The sequence below is a fragment of the Leptodactylus fuscus genome, chromosome 1, assembly GCF_031893055.1.
Source record: "Leptodactylus fuscus isolate aLepFus1 chromosome 1, aLepFus1.hap2, whole genome shotgun sequence".
Taxonomy (NCBI): domain Eukaryota; kingdom Metazoa; phylum Chordata; class Amphibia; order Anura; family Leptodactylidae; genus Leptodactylus; species Leptodactylus fuscus.
The window spans coordinates 197462051-197477995 of record NC_134265.1 but is presented as its reverse complement, the minus strand read 5'-3'; positions in this window follow the sequence as shown (position 1 = coordinate 197477995).

Here is a 15945-nt window from a genome sequence, read left to right as displayed (position 1 = left end):
GGGAGGGTATAACATCTGGCACTGCATCACCACCTATTCCCAGAGGCCCTATCTACAGTGCCCGGCTTCACCTCAAGCCGAAACCCCAACTGGCGTCACGACAAACTTTTATTTTTCTTTAATCCATTTTTGCTTAAAACTCCCCTTTTTCAAGGCGCTGCCGCCCCTGGTGTCGGGCCTGTTCGCACCGTGAATCTACATAGGCTGAGCCGGGGCGACTCATATGCAAGATTGGGGGCTTATTGAGTGGATGTTCCTTTGCTAACTGTACTGTTTCATTTTTATATACAAATAAAAAGTTAAATAATAAAATAAATGTTCCTTTGCCTTTACCAGTGAATTGGAAGCAGTAGGATAGTAAGAACAGCCTTACCGAAAAGGGAGATCCCAATGAGCATATTCCATGCATGCAGTGGCATACATTTTCATTTTCATAGTTCAATGGTACAGAAAACAACTCATGTCTCCTGCTTTATACTTATGCGAATATTAAAATTGTCAATTGTTTCTCCCAACCTGTGAGGCACTGTACTAGTACTGGGTCTTTCAGCATAGTTCCTCATTGCATGATAGGACAGCCTTTCATACTTGATGTTTTGTGACCTTACAAACTAGCAACATAAACAGACATGTTAATATTGTGCTGTCTGTTTCTGAGTTGTTTTGCAACCTCTCCTTCTCAGACAATCCAATACTGAAGAGCTGTCTGGCATTTCAGCTATGAGCAATGATTGATTTGAAAAGGACAATTATTAAAGCTGCATTCGTGAACACTAGAAAGACTGGGCTAATAGTACTCTTTGGTACTGTACTGTCTTGTTCATTGTATTTTTCTTAACCTGTACAGAGGTGGTTTTAAGCTAGTAGCTAGGTGCTTCCAGCTGTTTGGCCTACTGGGATTTCGGCCATATAAAGTGACTGCAATGCAATGTCCACACGTTGCAGACATGTTCTATCTAGAGACGAGCGAACTTCTGAAGATTCATTTAGTTTCTGGTTCAGTCGCTGATTTGTTTGTTAATAAATTTGGATAAAATCTGAGAATAAATTGATTTAAAACATAATGCATGACCTCATCAGGGCTCCTACGAGTCTATCTAGCCAGTTTCTAGCTCTCTAAGTCAAAAAAGTTGCTGAACTACCAGATGAGTGAGCGTTTATTGCTGTTTCCTGGGCACAAATTTTATTATGGAATCCTTACATTGAAATAGAGGAGAAGTGGGAGAAGCAGACTATAAGGAAGATAACAGGGAGAAGGAGTAGGACAGTCTTGTTCACTTTGCTTGCCATAGCCAAATGAGATTTTGATGTCGTTTTATGTGAAAACAGAGTGATGTGCTTCCTACATTTGTGCCTGCACAGCCACAACTCATTTTCTGCTTGCAAGTCTGGTAAGTGTGAGGGATGCCAACTACATTAACATGGATTTGTCATTTGTTAATGTGTAACATCTCTGCCTGTTCAGGTCACTGCGCCACCCTCTGCTTGCGGTGCAGGAGGCGTGTGCAGTTTAGTTCCTTGCTTAGAGTTTTTGGTTGCACTGTGTGAACACGGCTCTAGTTCTGTAATTGAATTTGCACCACACCTTCTGCCCTTGTTTGCCTCTGTCCATGAATTAGTTAAATTTGGTCTTGCCCTGTGATTGACAGCCTGACTTCCTGTCAGGTCCAATGCAGGTTCATCCTGCCCTATTTAGTCTTAGCTCACATTCACACTGGTGCCTGTTATTGCTCATGCTTGCTGGCTTTCTCTTGCTGTTAATTTTCTCGTATTCTTAATCCTGAGCTTGGCTTTTCCTATTGACTATTCTTTTGGACTTCGATTTGGCATTGCATTGCTCGACTGTTACTGAACCCTGGCTAGCTGACCTCTCTTTGTTGTTGTTTGTCTTGTCTGCGTTTTGTGTGTCACATATATAGGAAGGGATCGTCTCCAAGTTGCCGCCTATTACATAGGATAGGGCCTGGCAAGAGGAAGGGACAGTGGGGGGCTTCAGCTTAGGGCTCACTGTCTCTTGTGCCCCTTCCTCCAGGGTTCTCCAGCAGCTACTGGGGAATTGACATCTAAGCAATTCCCTAACATAATGTACAAAAAAATCCCATTTGGGAGATGACCACACATAGCTGAAGCTGTCACCACCAGCAGCAATTAAATGGTGTCTACCAGTTCTGCAACCACCACCCATGTTTATTGGCACCACTAGCGTCCTTTTTCTATGATATAATTTCGTTGGCCTACACTGGCTGGGTGGCACATGATGTAACTGCAAGAGATATAACTGTGTGAATGACAGTATGATCAGTGGTGTAACTAGGAATGGCGGGGCCCCCTTGGCGAACTTTTGACATGGCCCCCCCCCAACCGAAACCGACGCCGAAGACCTCGACCGGCCCCCTCCTCTGCACTCTATTATGTCCCTTAGTAAGCCCTGCACACAGTATTATGTCCATTAGTGGCCCCTGCACACAGTATTATACCCCATAGTGGCCCCTGCACACAGTATTATGTCCAATAGTGGCCCCTGCACACAGTATTATGTCCATTAGTGGCCCCTGTACACAGTATTATGTCCATTAGTGGCCCCTGCACACAGCATTATGTCCCTTAGTGGCCCCTGCACACAGTATTATCCCCCCATAGTGTCCCCTGCACACAGTATTATGTCCCACTGTGGACAACCATAAACAATTATTATACTCTGGGGTCTTTTCAGACCTCAGAGTATAATAATCGGAGACCCGGGGGAATAAAAACATTAAAAAAAAACAGTTGCTTACCTGTCCCCCGGCTCCTATGCCGTTGGCCGACGCTCTCGTACTTCTTTAATGACGTCGGTCATCACATGACCCGGGAAGCAGGCCGGGTTCATGTGTTGTCAGAGGCGTCAGACAAGTATGAAGGAGGCCTGGCAGGATTGTGGAGAGGTAAGTAACAGTATTTTTTACGTTCCCTTACCTCTCCCGTTCCGCCAATCATTATACTCGGGGGTCTGCAAAGACCCCCGAGTATAATGATAGTATTTGTGGGGCCCGCGGTGTCACTTGCTGTTCCGCCAATCATTATACTCGGGGGTCTGCAAAGACCCCCGAGTATAATGATAGTATTTGTGGGGCCCGCGGTGTCACTTGCTGATCCCGGCCCTGCCAGGATCGGCAAGTAAATAGGACCCGTAATGGCCTATTAAAAAAAAAAAAAACACAGTGGTAACGGCTGTCACCGGGCCCCCTAATGGCCCAGGCCCTGTGACAGCTGCCTCCGCTGCCTCTACAGTAGTTACGCCACTGAGTATGATACATTTTCTAGTAAAAGTGCCCTAACGGGAATTAACTGGCACTGTAAGGAATGGATGTGTAGATGACAGTTTCCAATTTTTTTTGTTTAACATGGCCTACACTGACACTTAAATAACTGCAAGCACTATGACTGGAGTGGATGCTATGATAAATTATCTTGTATATGCAGCCTAAACAAAAGACTACCTGCAAGTAAAAAATTCAAGTCTGAGAATGTTCAAGAAGTACAATTATTTGTTTCCACTATCAATGTACTGGCAATGGTGGCTGAGTTCGCTCTCTGCTATCATCTCCGCAAAATGGCTGTTTGTACATAATGCAATATTGCACTTATAACATTATTATTATGACTAGAGATGAGCGAACACTATTCGAAACAAACGTTTCGAATAGCACACTCCCATATAAACGAGTGGAAGCGACGGCACGCTGGCCACTTAACCCCCTGCGTTCCGCCTACGTCCATTCATTTCTATGGGAGCGTGCTATTTGAAACGGCTGTTTCGAATAGTGTTCGCTCATGTCTAATTATGACCTCTCCACCCACCACTCCTGACTGGTTCAGAGGCTGTTAGTTTACGATGGCAAAAGCCCACCTAAGTTTATTACAAACTAATTTATCCATCTCTAGTTCTAACCTAATGACGGTGCCAATTTGGATAGTTTGAAGGTATGTGCTTCTATATAGCATTAAACAATGATAAGTACTCTTCAGATGCAATTAATATACCCCTAAGAATTATATTGGGGCTATACGTGTTAGTAAGAGTGCATGATGTGATCAAGGATTCCCCATCTGACACTGTATGGCGTTTTCCAAACCTTGCTAGGAAACACAATGATTCTACCTGCCATGCTGTTTTCCAGGCCCACAGACAGCTGACAATTTATAATAAAAAAAGCCTTTGGCACCTTAACACCTTAACAGTCAAGAAGATGAAGACCACCATCACAAATGCTAACAATATTTTCTCCATGCACCAAGACCATTGTGGTTAGTTGGGATACAAGATATCATCAAGTATTCCCCATCTGCTAAACAATGGCATTCTCCAGACTTTGTTAGGCAACACAATAATGGCTTGAGAGACAGTACCGTGTTTGTGAGGAAGATATAGGAGGTTGGGTGTAATAGTTTCTGAGGTCACAGAGGCAAGGATCTCTTACAGGTTGTCTGATTACAATAGTAGTCTTCCCCTGGGACACATCCTATTAGTAGTAAGATTCCCTGATCCTGATGGTGGTTGGAGTACCCATGATGGTTGTGCAGGTCTGAAAATCAGGAAACCAGCTTGCAAACAAGGTAACTGGAGTTTGTTTTTGTTTTGTTTTTTTGTTTTTTTACTAAAAGTTAATCCAAACAGTTTCCAGATAGTGTGGTTCTTAAGAGTTCTCCACTGGATCTGCTACTGAATTGTTGGATGGAGACAATCTCAGGTGACAGTATGTGTCTCCCTTGCTAGGACAGGACATGGTAGACCCGCCTCCTTGAAGGAATCGGCAAGGAAAAACCAGCGCTCACCTGGGAATGATGGAACAACTTTTATTAGCACAACGCGTTTCGGGCTATAGGAGGCCCTTTTTCAAGTGCAAATTTCTCTTTAAAAAAAAAAGTACAAAAAATACAAAATACAATGCAACATATAATAACATATAATGCAATGTACCACATATAAATTATAATTTCTCTTTAAAATAAAGTAGAATACAGAAAATGCAACATATAATAACATGTAATGCAATATACAACATATAATTGCATAGATGTCCAACATAAATGATAGTTCAATGGTCGCAGGGGGATGATAAATAATGGTAGATAATACAACATATGCAAAAGGATACATGTATCTGTGTCCTGTCCTGCCGCACGTTTTGTCCCTCTTTCGGTTCTTCAAAAGTTGGGAGGTATGTGAATCCATTATACCTTGAGTGCTTCAGTTGAGTCTTTTCTACACACATTCCAGACAAATAGAAATGGGTTTATTTGTAGTCTCAATTGTCACCAAAAGTAAGAGCTGAAGATTTACATATGAAAACAAGTGAAAGACCAGAACTGTCCACATGTAAATATCTGCTAGATATCTGAACAGAGGGGGAAATGACACATAATGTTATATATTCTGTGAAACTACGATCATGTTCAGAAACACAGAGAATTAACATTTGGGGAACATCAAAATGGAACAATCTGTTTACTTGCTAAACAATCTGTTGCAGTTTTCACCACTAATTGTCTGGTAAATCCGCAGTTAAATCTGGAAGATTAAGGCCGATGCCACACGTTCAAGAAATGCAGTTTTTTTTGTTGCAGATTTTGTTGGGGTTTTTTGAGCCAAATCCAGGAGTGGATTGAGCAGAAGGTAAAAGTATAAGAGCTTCCTATATACTTTCCATTCCCTTTGTAGCCATTCTTGGCTTTGGCTCAAAAAAACGCAACAAAATCTGCAACAAAAAAAGCTGTACTTCCACAACGTGGGGCCTCAGCCTTAGGCGTTTCAGTGTTTTACAGTAAGGGCAAAGTGGATGGGATTGTAGTGAATCCTATTCCCACTTTGAGGTAAAAACCGCAGTGCGTACATGCCTTGCAGGTCGCAGCATGTCATTTATATCTGTGGAAATGCTGGCGGTTTCCCCATAGATATAATTGTAACAGAGAGTCCACGGAGGAAAGCTTCTTACAGGGTCCTTCTGTCACCCACCACCTGTGCTGGGTCCAAGGGGCTCCCCAGTACAGATCTGGCCCTTCTAATCAGCCTGTCAAGTCTGATAGGCAAACTGGAGAGGGTCCATGACATAGCTCAATAGACTTCAGAGATGTGTCAAGACTCAAGACCAGTCTGTCTAGGACTTTCATCAAGTGGGATGTCAAAGCTACAGGTATGTAGCCGTTGAGGTTTGTCGGGTGAGGTGTCTTTGGAACTGGTACCACATAAGATGTTTTCCACAGTTGTGGTACCACTCCTTCAGGCTCATATTGTACATGTGTGTGATAAAACCACACAGCTGGTCTCCGCACATTTTGAGAACTCTTGCACTTATCCCATCGGGTCCTACAGCCTTGTCTGCTTTTATCTTCTACCTGATTATCTTTTTATCCTCTATCCTGATTTCCCTACACACTTGAGACTCTGTGAAGATCAGACTGTAGTCAGACGTCAGTTGGGTGTATGATAAACAGGTTTGATTTGAGCAAGCAGGTGGGGGTGGGGCCCTGGTGTGAGTGGTGAGTGTATGGGTTGAATGACATGCTGGGCTCAGAGGAGCTGGTGTGTGATCAAATCTGTTGAAGAATAGGGATGTCGGGCAGAGCTAGGCAGGCTCCCCCTAGGGCTCACCATGCGGAAGAGGGCACTATCATTCTGGGCACACATACAGGGTGGCAGCCCTGGCTCTTACCACCACCAAGCCTCGCTAAGCCATAGCCCTGAGCAAAGCCGAAACCCCCAATGAAGCATCAACCGCCTGCCAAGCCAAAACCCCCAACATGCCCTGAAAAAGGCTCAAATAAAAGGGGCCTTTGAGAGGGACAAAGAGTGGTACATAGAGGAATGGAGAAGCGCAATAAATAACTCCAAGAAACTTACCATGTACCAGTCACTGCAAAGGGTCTACACCATGGCCACCTACCTGGAGAAAATACACCACCCCAAACACAGACAGACCCTGAACCTGTACAGACTGAGTTATATATTACAAAGAACAAAGTAGTCAGCAGCACTACTGCGACAACGCTCGTATTCACAATCTTGTGTCAGTATTGGCAAATCTTCTGGCTGTAACAGCCAAAAAACCATGGAATAAATAAAATCCCAGGGTGGTGCTCACTGTGAAAAAACCTAGACAGGCAGTACCCCGATGGTCAAGGTTTGACCTTTTTTTTAAAGAGGATGAAATAAAAACGAATGTTTTATGTATCCCGTGGCGGGTGAGTGCCCTGTTTTCTACATTTCACATATGTCACTGCCTGTACAGACTGAGTGCCTACAGCCTAGAGATGGAGACGGGGCAACACAGGCAGATGTACAAGCCACGGGAGAACATACTGTGCCAATACTTTGACCAGGGTGCCCTAGAAGACAAGGCCCACTTCCTGCTACACTGCACCAAATACTTAGCTGTGAGGGCTGCCTACTTACAAAGACTCTCTGCTCACATTCCAGACTTCTCAGTCGAGAAGAGGGAACTTTACATACTATTGGGAGAAGAGGAGCCCACTGTGGAGATCGCTGACCAATGTGTGTCCAGTTGTCACAAAATGAGGGAAAGATGAAACCCCAAGGACTATTATACCTGATTACCACTCCCTCTATTCACCCATCCATCCCCCTACGTCCCAACCCAATCCCCCTCCCCCCACACCGTACCAACCACTCCCTTTGGTACCAGTAAAGCTCTTCTGACTTGATTTGATGAGAAGAGGAAACTCTACATCCTACTGGGAGAAGAAGAGTCGACTGTGGAGATTACTGCCCAATATGTGTCCACCTGCCACCAAATAAGGGGAAGATGAGACCCCAAAGACTATTATACCCCAAATCACCCACCCATTCACCCATCCATCCACCCTTTGTCCGCCCCCCCCCCCCATATGAATTGTTGTGCTTGGTCTGCATTAAGGTTTAGGGTGGAGGTATGTGCCAAAGAAACATGTTCATGAATGCCAGGGCCTAAAGTATCCCAGCAAAACACTGCCATTCCCGGTTTTCCCTCTACGATTTTTGTTATATCTATATCTTTACACTACAGTATTCAACATTATAGATAAAGTATTACATGTTAGATATTGTACATTATCGTGATCTGATTCATTCAGTCTTTGATCACTAAGACCTATATGTATTATGTCTAAGTGTTTGTAATAACCATTATGGGTAGCTAGGGTGATTCATTTCACATTATTTAGAAAAGGGTTAAACTTTACAAGCTTTTTTCTCCCATACTGATAGATCAAAGTGATATTGAAAATATCAGTAGGAGTAGGGCTATAAAATAGCTACAGAGAATCCTTCATCTGACTCCAGACTCAGAAACAGCTTCTGCTATCACATTATACGGTACATGTTCAAGAGTGGTTCTGAGGAATTGAAAAACAGCCATCATTTCTTATCTAGATTCAAGATCCATGTCTATTGCCTGAGAAATCTCAGCCTCTCACAGCTTCAATTACAGAACAAGATGTCAATGGTGCAGAAAATAGTGACTAACTAGAGATTTGATGGCTGTAGGTGACTGATGGCTGAAATGCACCAAGTCAAGTGTTTATTACTAGAGATGAGCGAACACTAAAATGTTCGAGGTTCGAAATTCGATTCGAACAGCCGCTCACTGTTCGAGTGTTCGAATGGGTTTCGAACCCCATTATAGTCTATGGGGAACATAAACTCGTTAAGGGGGAAACCCAAATTCGTGTCTGGAGGGTCACCAAGTCCACTATGACACCCCAGGAAATGATACCAACACCCTGGAATGACACTGGGACAGCAGCGGAAGCATGTCTGGGGGCATAAAAGTCACTTTATTTCATGGAAATCCCTGTCAGTTTGCGATTTTCGCAAGCTAACTTTTCCCCATAGAAATGCATTGGCCAGTGCTGATTGGCCAGAGTACGGAACTCGACCAATCAGCGCTGGCTCTGCTGGAGGAGGCGGAGTCTAAGATAGCTCCACACCAGTCTCCATTCAGGTCCGACCTTAGACTCCGCCTCCTCCGGCAGAGCCAGCGCTGATTGGCCGAAGGCTGGCCAATGCATTCCTATGCGAATGCAGACTTAGCAGTGCTGAGTCAGTTTTGCTCAACTACACATCTGATGCACACTCGGCACTGCTACATCAGATGTAGCAATCTGATGTAGCAGAGCCGAGGGTGCACTAGAACCCCTGTGCAAACTCAGTTCACGCTAATAGAATGCATTGGCCAGCGCTGATTGGCCAATGCATTCTATTAGCCCGATGAAGTAGAGCTGAATGTGTGTGCTAAGCACACACATTCAGCACTGCTTCATCAAGCCAATACAATGCATTAGCCAGTGCTGATTGGCCAGAGTACGGAATTCGGCCAATCAGCGCTGGCTCTGCTGGAGGAGGCGGAGTCTAAGATCGCTCCACACCAGTCTCCATTCAGGTCCGACCTTAGACTCCGCCTCCTCCGGCAGAGCCAGCGCTGATTGGCCGAAGGCTGGCCAATGCATTCCTATGCGAATGCAGACTTAGCAGTGCTGAGTCAGTTTTGCTCAACTACACATCTGATGCACACTCGGCACTGCTACATCAGATGTAGCAATCTGATGTAGCAGAGCCGAGGGTGCACTAGAACCCCTGTGCAAACTCAGTTCACGCTAATAGAATGCATTGGCCAGCGCTGATTGGCCAATGCATTCTATTAGCCCGATGAAGTAGAGCTGAATGTGTGTGCTAAGCACACACATTCAGCACTGCTTCATCAAGCCAATACAATGCATTAGCCAGTGCTGATTGGCCAGAGTACGGAATTCGGCCAATCAGCGCTGGCTCTGCTGGAGGAGGCGGAGTCTAAGATCGCTCCACACCAGTCTCCATTCAGGTCCGACCTTAGACTCCGCCTCCTCCGGCAGAGCCAGCGCTGATTGGCCGAAGGCTGGCCAATGCATTCCTATGCGAATGCAGACTTAGCAGTGCTGAGTCAGTTTTGCTCAACTACACATCTGATGCACACTCGGCACTGCTACATCAGATGTAGCAATCTGATGTAGCAGAGCCGAGGGTGCACTAGAACCCCTGTGCAAACTCAGTTCACGCTAATAGAATGCATTGGCCAGCGCTGATTGGCCAATGCATTCTATTAGCCCGATGAAGTAGAGCTGAATGTGTGTGCTAAGCACACACATTCAGCACTGCTTCATCAAGCCAATACAATGCATTAGCCAGTGCTGATTGGCCAGAGTACGGAATTCGGCCAATCAGCGCTGGCCAATGCATTCTATTAGCCCGATGAAGTAGAGCTGAATGTGTGTGCTAAGCACACACATTCAGCACTGCTTCATCAAGCCAATACAATGCATTAGCCAGTGCTGATTGGCCAGAGTACGGAATTCGGCCAATCAGCGCTGGCCAATGCATTCTATTAGCCCGATGAAGTAGAGCTGAATGTGTGTGCTAAGCACACACATTCAGCACTGCTTCATCAAGCCAATACAATGCATTAGCCAGTGCTGATTGGCCAGAGTACGGAATTCGGCCAATCAGCGCTGGCTCTGCCGGAGGAGGCGGAGTCTAAGGTCGGACCTGAATGGAGACTGGTGTGGAGCGATCTTAGACTCCGCCTCCTCCAGCAGAGCCAGCGCTGATTGGTCGAGTTCCGTACTCTGGCCAATCAGCGCTGGCCAATGCATTCTATTAGCCCGATGAAGTAGAGCTGAATGTGTGTGCTTAGCACACACATTCAGCTCTACTTCATCAGGCTAATAGAATACATTGGCCAATCAGCGCTGGCCAATGCATTCTATTAGCTTGATGAAGCAGAGTGTGCACAAGGGTTCAAGCGCACCCTCGGCTCTGATGTAGCAGAGCTGAGGGTGCACAAGGGTTCAAGTGCACCCTCGGCTCTCCTACATCAGAGCCGAGGGTGCGCTTGAACCCTTGTGCAGCCTCGGCTCTGCTACATCAGAGCCGAGGGTGCGCTTGAACCCTTGTGCACACTCTGCTTCATCAAGCTAATAGAATGCATTGGCCAGCACTGATTGGCCAGAGTACGGAATTCGGCCAATCAGCGCTGGCCAATGCATCCCTATGGGAAAAAGTTTATCTCACAAAAATCACAATTACACACCCGATAGAGCCCCAAAAAGTTATTTTTAATAACATTCCCCCCTAAATAAAGGTTATCCCTAGCTATCCCTGCCTGTACAGCTATCCCTGTCTCATAGTCACAAAGTTCACATTCTCATATGACCCGGATTTGAAATCCACTATTCGTCTAAAATGGAGGTCACCTGATTTCGGCAGCCAATGACTTTTTCCAATTTTTTTCAATGCCCCCAGTGTCGTAGTTCCTGTCCCACCTCCCCTGCGCTGTTATTGGTGCAAAAAAGGCGCCAGGGAAGGTGGGAGGGGAATCGAATTTTGGCGCACTTTACCACGTGGTGTTCGATTCGATTCGAACATGGCGAACACCCTGATATCCGATCGAACATGTGTTCGATAGAACACTGTTCGCTCATCTCTATTTATTACTATTGTATTTCTTTCTGTATTACTTACAATGTTATACAATGGTTGTACCACAAACAACACTTATCCGCTATCTATAGGAAAAAAAGATAATTGTTTAGTCAGTAGAGATCCATCCAGTGGGACCCCCACCATTCACAAGACAGGGGATCTTTAGTATAGCGCTCGGCTATCTTCAGCACCTTCAAAGAGTTCATTGTCACTCCACTAAAAAGGGGGGACTCTGGGGACTTCCATTCTTATGAATGGTGAGGAGTTCAGGAGTCTGATTTCCACCAAACACTTATCCCTTTTTTTATTTTTAGGGTACATCCCACTTTGGGAATGTTTTAATTCTTTGTAGGCTCCCCCATAATAAACGTATAACCAAGGATTTAGTTTTTTAGTTCCTGTGGCTGTGACTGCCACTGAAGTCAGTGACATATAGTTAGAATCAGTTGCTATATATATTGCTATATATATATATATATATATATATATATATATATATATATATATATATATTTAAATAGACGTCTCTATCTATATATAGTTACATTTTACATAGAGTCAGTACAATAGTTTTTTTTTTTTCCTTACTGCACAAGCCATCTTTTTGTGCAAGTGCTGCCGCCACTGAGTGCTGATCAGTGACATATACGACACTGATCACATCTGTGCTCAGATTTTTTGGGTGCTGGTTTGTTTTTTTTATCTAATAGTAGTTATAATCAGTTGCTATATATACAGTATGTCTATCTATACAGAGGAACTGTAGCTTGTGGGACAGTGTGCAGAAATCAGAGACACCTCCTAAAGATTGTATAGCCCCTTAGGAGGAGTGAGAGTAGGGCCATCTACAATGAGAATATGCTGTTAGTCAGGTATAAGGATAAGAGGGATGTCTTTGTACTTACCACTAGAGATAAGCGAACAGTGAAATAACCTAGACAGGCAGTACCCCGATGGTCAAGGTTTGACCTTTTTTTTAAAGAGGATGAAATAAAAACGAATGTTTTATGTATCCCGTGGCGGGTGAGTGCCCTGTTTTCTACATTTCACATATGTCACTGCCTGTACAGACTGAGTGCCTACAGCCTAGAGATGGAGACGGGGCAACACAGGCAGATGTACAAGCCACGGGAGAACATACTGTGCCAATACTTTGACCAGGGTGCCCTAGAAGACAAGGCCCACTTCCTGCTACACTGCACCAAATACTTAGCTGTGAGGGCTGCCTACTTACAAAGACTCTCTGCTCACATTCCAGACTTCTCAGTCGAGAAGAGGGAACTTTACATACTATTGGGAGAAGAGGAGCCCACTGTGGAGATCGCTGACCAATGTGTGTCCAGTTGTCACAAAATGAGGGAAAGATGAAACCCCAAGGACTATTATACCTGATTACCACTCCCTCTATTCACCCATCCATCCCCCTACGTCCCAACCCAATCCCCCTCCCCCCACACCGTACCAACCACTCCCTTTGGTACCAGTAAAGCTCTTCTGACTTGATTTGATGAGAAGAGGAAACTCTACATCCTACTGGGAGAAGAAGAGTCGACTGTGGAGATTACTGCCCAATATGTGTCCACCTGCCACCAAATAAGGGGAAGATGAGACCCCAAAGACTATTATACCCCAAATCACCCACCCATTCACCCATCCATCCACCCTTTGTCCGCCCCCCCCCCCCCCATATGAATTGTTGTGCTTGGTCTGCATTAAGGTTTAGGGTGGAGGTATGTGCCAAAGAAACATGTTCATGAATGCCAGGGCCTAAAGTATCCCAGCAAAACACTGCCATTCCCGGTTTTCCCTCTACGATTTTTGTTATATCTATATCTTTACACTACAGTATTCAACATTATAGATAAAGTATTACATGTTAGATATTGTACATTATCGTGATCTGATTCATTCAGTCTTTGATCACTAAGACCTATATGTATTATGTCTAAGTGTTTGTAATAACCATTATGGGTAGCTAGGGTGATTCATTTCACATTATTTAGAAAAGGGTTAAACTTTACAAGCTTTTTTCTCCCATACTGATAGATCAAAGTGATATTGAAAATATCAGTAGGAGTAGGGCTATAAAATAGCTACAGAGAATCCTTCATCTGACTCCAGACTCAGAAACAGCTTCTGCTATCACATTATACGGTACATGTTCAAGAGTGGTTCTGAGGAATTGAAAAACAGCCATCATTTCTTATCTAGATTCAAGATCCATGTCTATTGCCTGAGAAATCTCAGCCTCTCACAGCTTCAATTACAGAACAAGATGTCAATGGTGCAGAAAATAGTGACTAACTAGAGATTTGATGGCTGTAGGTGACTGATGGCTGAAATGCACCAAGTCAAGTGTTTATTACTATTGTATTTCTTTCTGTATTACTTACATTGTTATACAATGGTTGTACCACAAACAACACTTATCCGCTATCTATAGGAAAAAAAGATAATTGTTTAGTCAGTAGAGATCCATCCAGTGGGACCCCCACCATTCACAAGACAGGGGATCTTTAGTATAGCGCTCGGCTATCTTCAGCACCTTCAAAGAGTTCATTGTCACTCCACTAAAAAGGGGGGACTCTGGGGACTTCCATTCTTATGAATGGTGAGGAGTTCAGGAGTCTGATTTCCACCAAACACTTATCCCTTTTTTTATTTTTAGGGTACATCCCACTTTGGGAATGTTTTAATTCTTTGTAGGCTCCCCCATAATAAACGTATAACCAAGGATTTAGTTTTTTAGTTCCTGTGGCTGTGACTGCCACTGAAGTCAGTGACATATAGTTAGAATCAGTTGCTATATATATTGCTATATATATATATATATATATATATATATATATATATATATATATATATTTAAATAGACGTCTCTATCTATATATAGTTACATTTTACATAGAGTCAGTACAATAGTTTTTTTTTTTTCCTTACTGCACAAGCCATCTTTTTGTGCAAGTGCTGCCGCCACTGAGTGCTGATCAGTGACATATACGACACTGATCACATCTGTGCTCAGATTTTTTGGGTGCTGGTTTGTTTTTTTTATCTAATAGTAGTTATAATTAGAGATGAGCGAACAGTGTTCTATCGAACTCATGTTCGATCGGATATTAGGCTGTTCGGCATGTTCGAATCGAATCGAACACCGCGTGGTAAAGTGCGCCATTACTCGATTCCCCTCCCACCTTCCCTGGCGCCTTTTTTGCTCCAATAACAGCGCTGGGTAGGTGGGACAGGAACTACGACACCGGTGACGTTGAAAAAAGTAGGCAAAACCCATTGGCTGCCGAAAACATGTGACCTCTAATTTAAAAGAACAGCGACGCCCAGCTTCGCGTCATTCTGAGCTTGCAATTCACCGAGGACGGAGGTTTCCGTCCAGCTAGCTAGGGCTTAGATTCTGGGTAGGCAGGGACAGGCTAGGATAGGAAGGAGAAGACAACCAACAGCTCTTGTAAGAGCTAAATTCCAGGGAGAAGCTTGTCAGTGTAACGTGGCACTGACGGGCTCAATCGCCGCAACCCAGCTTTCCCAGGATCCTGAATGGAATACACTGTCAGTGTATTCCCGTATACCCGATATATACCCCGATACCCGTTCCAACGGTGTGCCCCCCCACCTTCACCCCAGAAATACCCTGCAAGTCCCCTAGCAATAGAATTGGGGCTATATACACCCACAATTTTTACTACTGGTATACAGTGCCATTGTCTGACTGGGAATTCAAAGAATATATTGGGAATACAAATACCCTCATTTCTTGCTACTGCCATATAGTGCCAGTTTCTGACTGGTAATTCAAAGAATATATTGGGGTTACGTGCACCCACAATTTTTACTACTGGTATACAGTGCCATTGTCTGACTGGGAATTCAAAGAATATATTGGGAATACAAATACCCTCATTTCTTGCTACTGCCATATAGTGCCAGTGTCTGACTGGGAATTCAAAGAATATATTGGGGTTACGTGCACCCACAATTTTTACTACTGGTATACAGTGCCATTGTCTGACTGGGAATTCAAAGAGTATATTGGGAATACAAATACCCTCATTTCTTGCTACTGCCATATAGTGCCAGTTTCTGACTGGGAATTCAAAGAATATATTGGGGTTACGTGCACCCACAATTTTTACTACTGGTATACAGTGCCATTGTCTGACTGGGAATTCAAAGAATATATTGGGGTTATAAATACCCTCATTTCTTGCTACTGCCATATAGTGCCAGTTTCTGACTGGTAATTCAAAGAATATATTGGGGTTACGTGCACCCACAATTTTTACTACTGGTATACAGTGCCATTGTCTGACTGGGAATTCAAAGAGTATATTGGGAATACAAATACCCTCATTTCTTGCTACTGCCATATAGTGCCAGTTTCTGACTGGGAATTCAAAGAATATATTGGGGTTACGTGCACCCACAATTTTTACTACTGG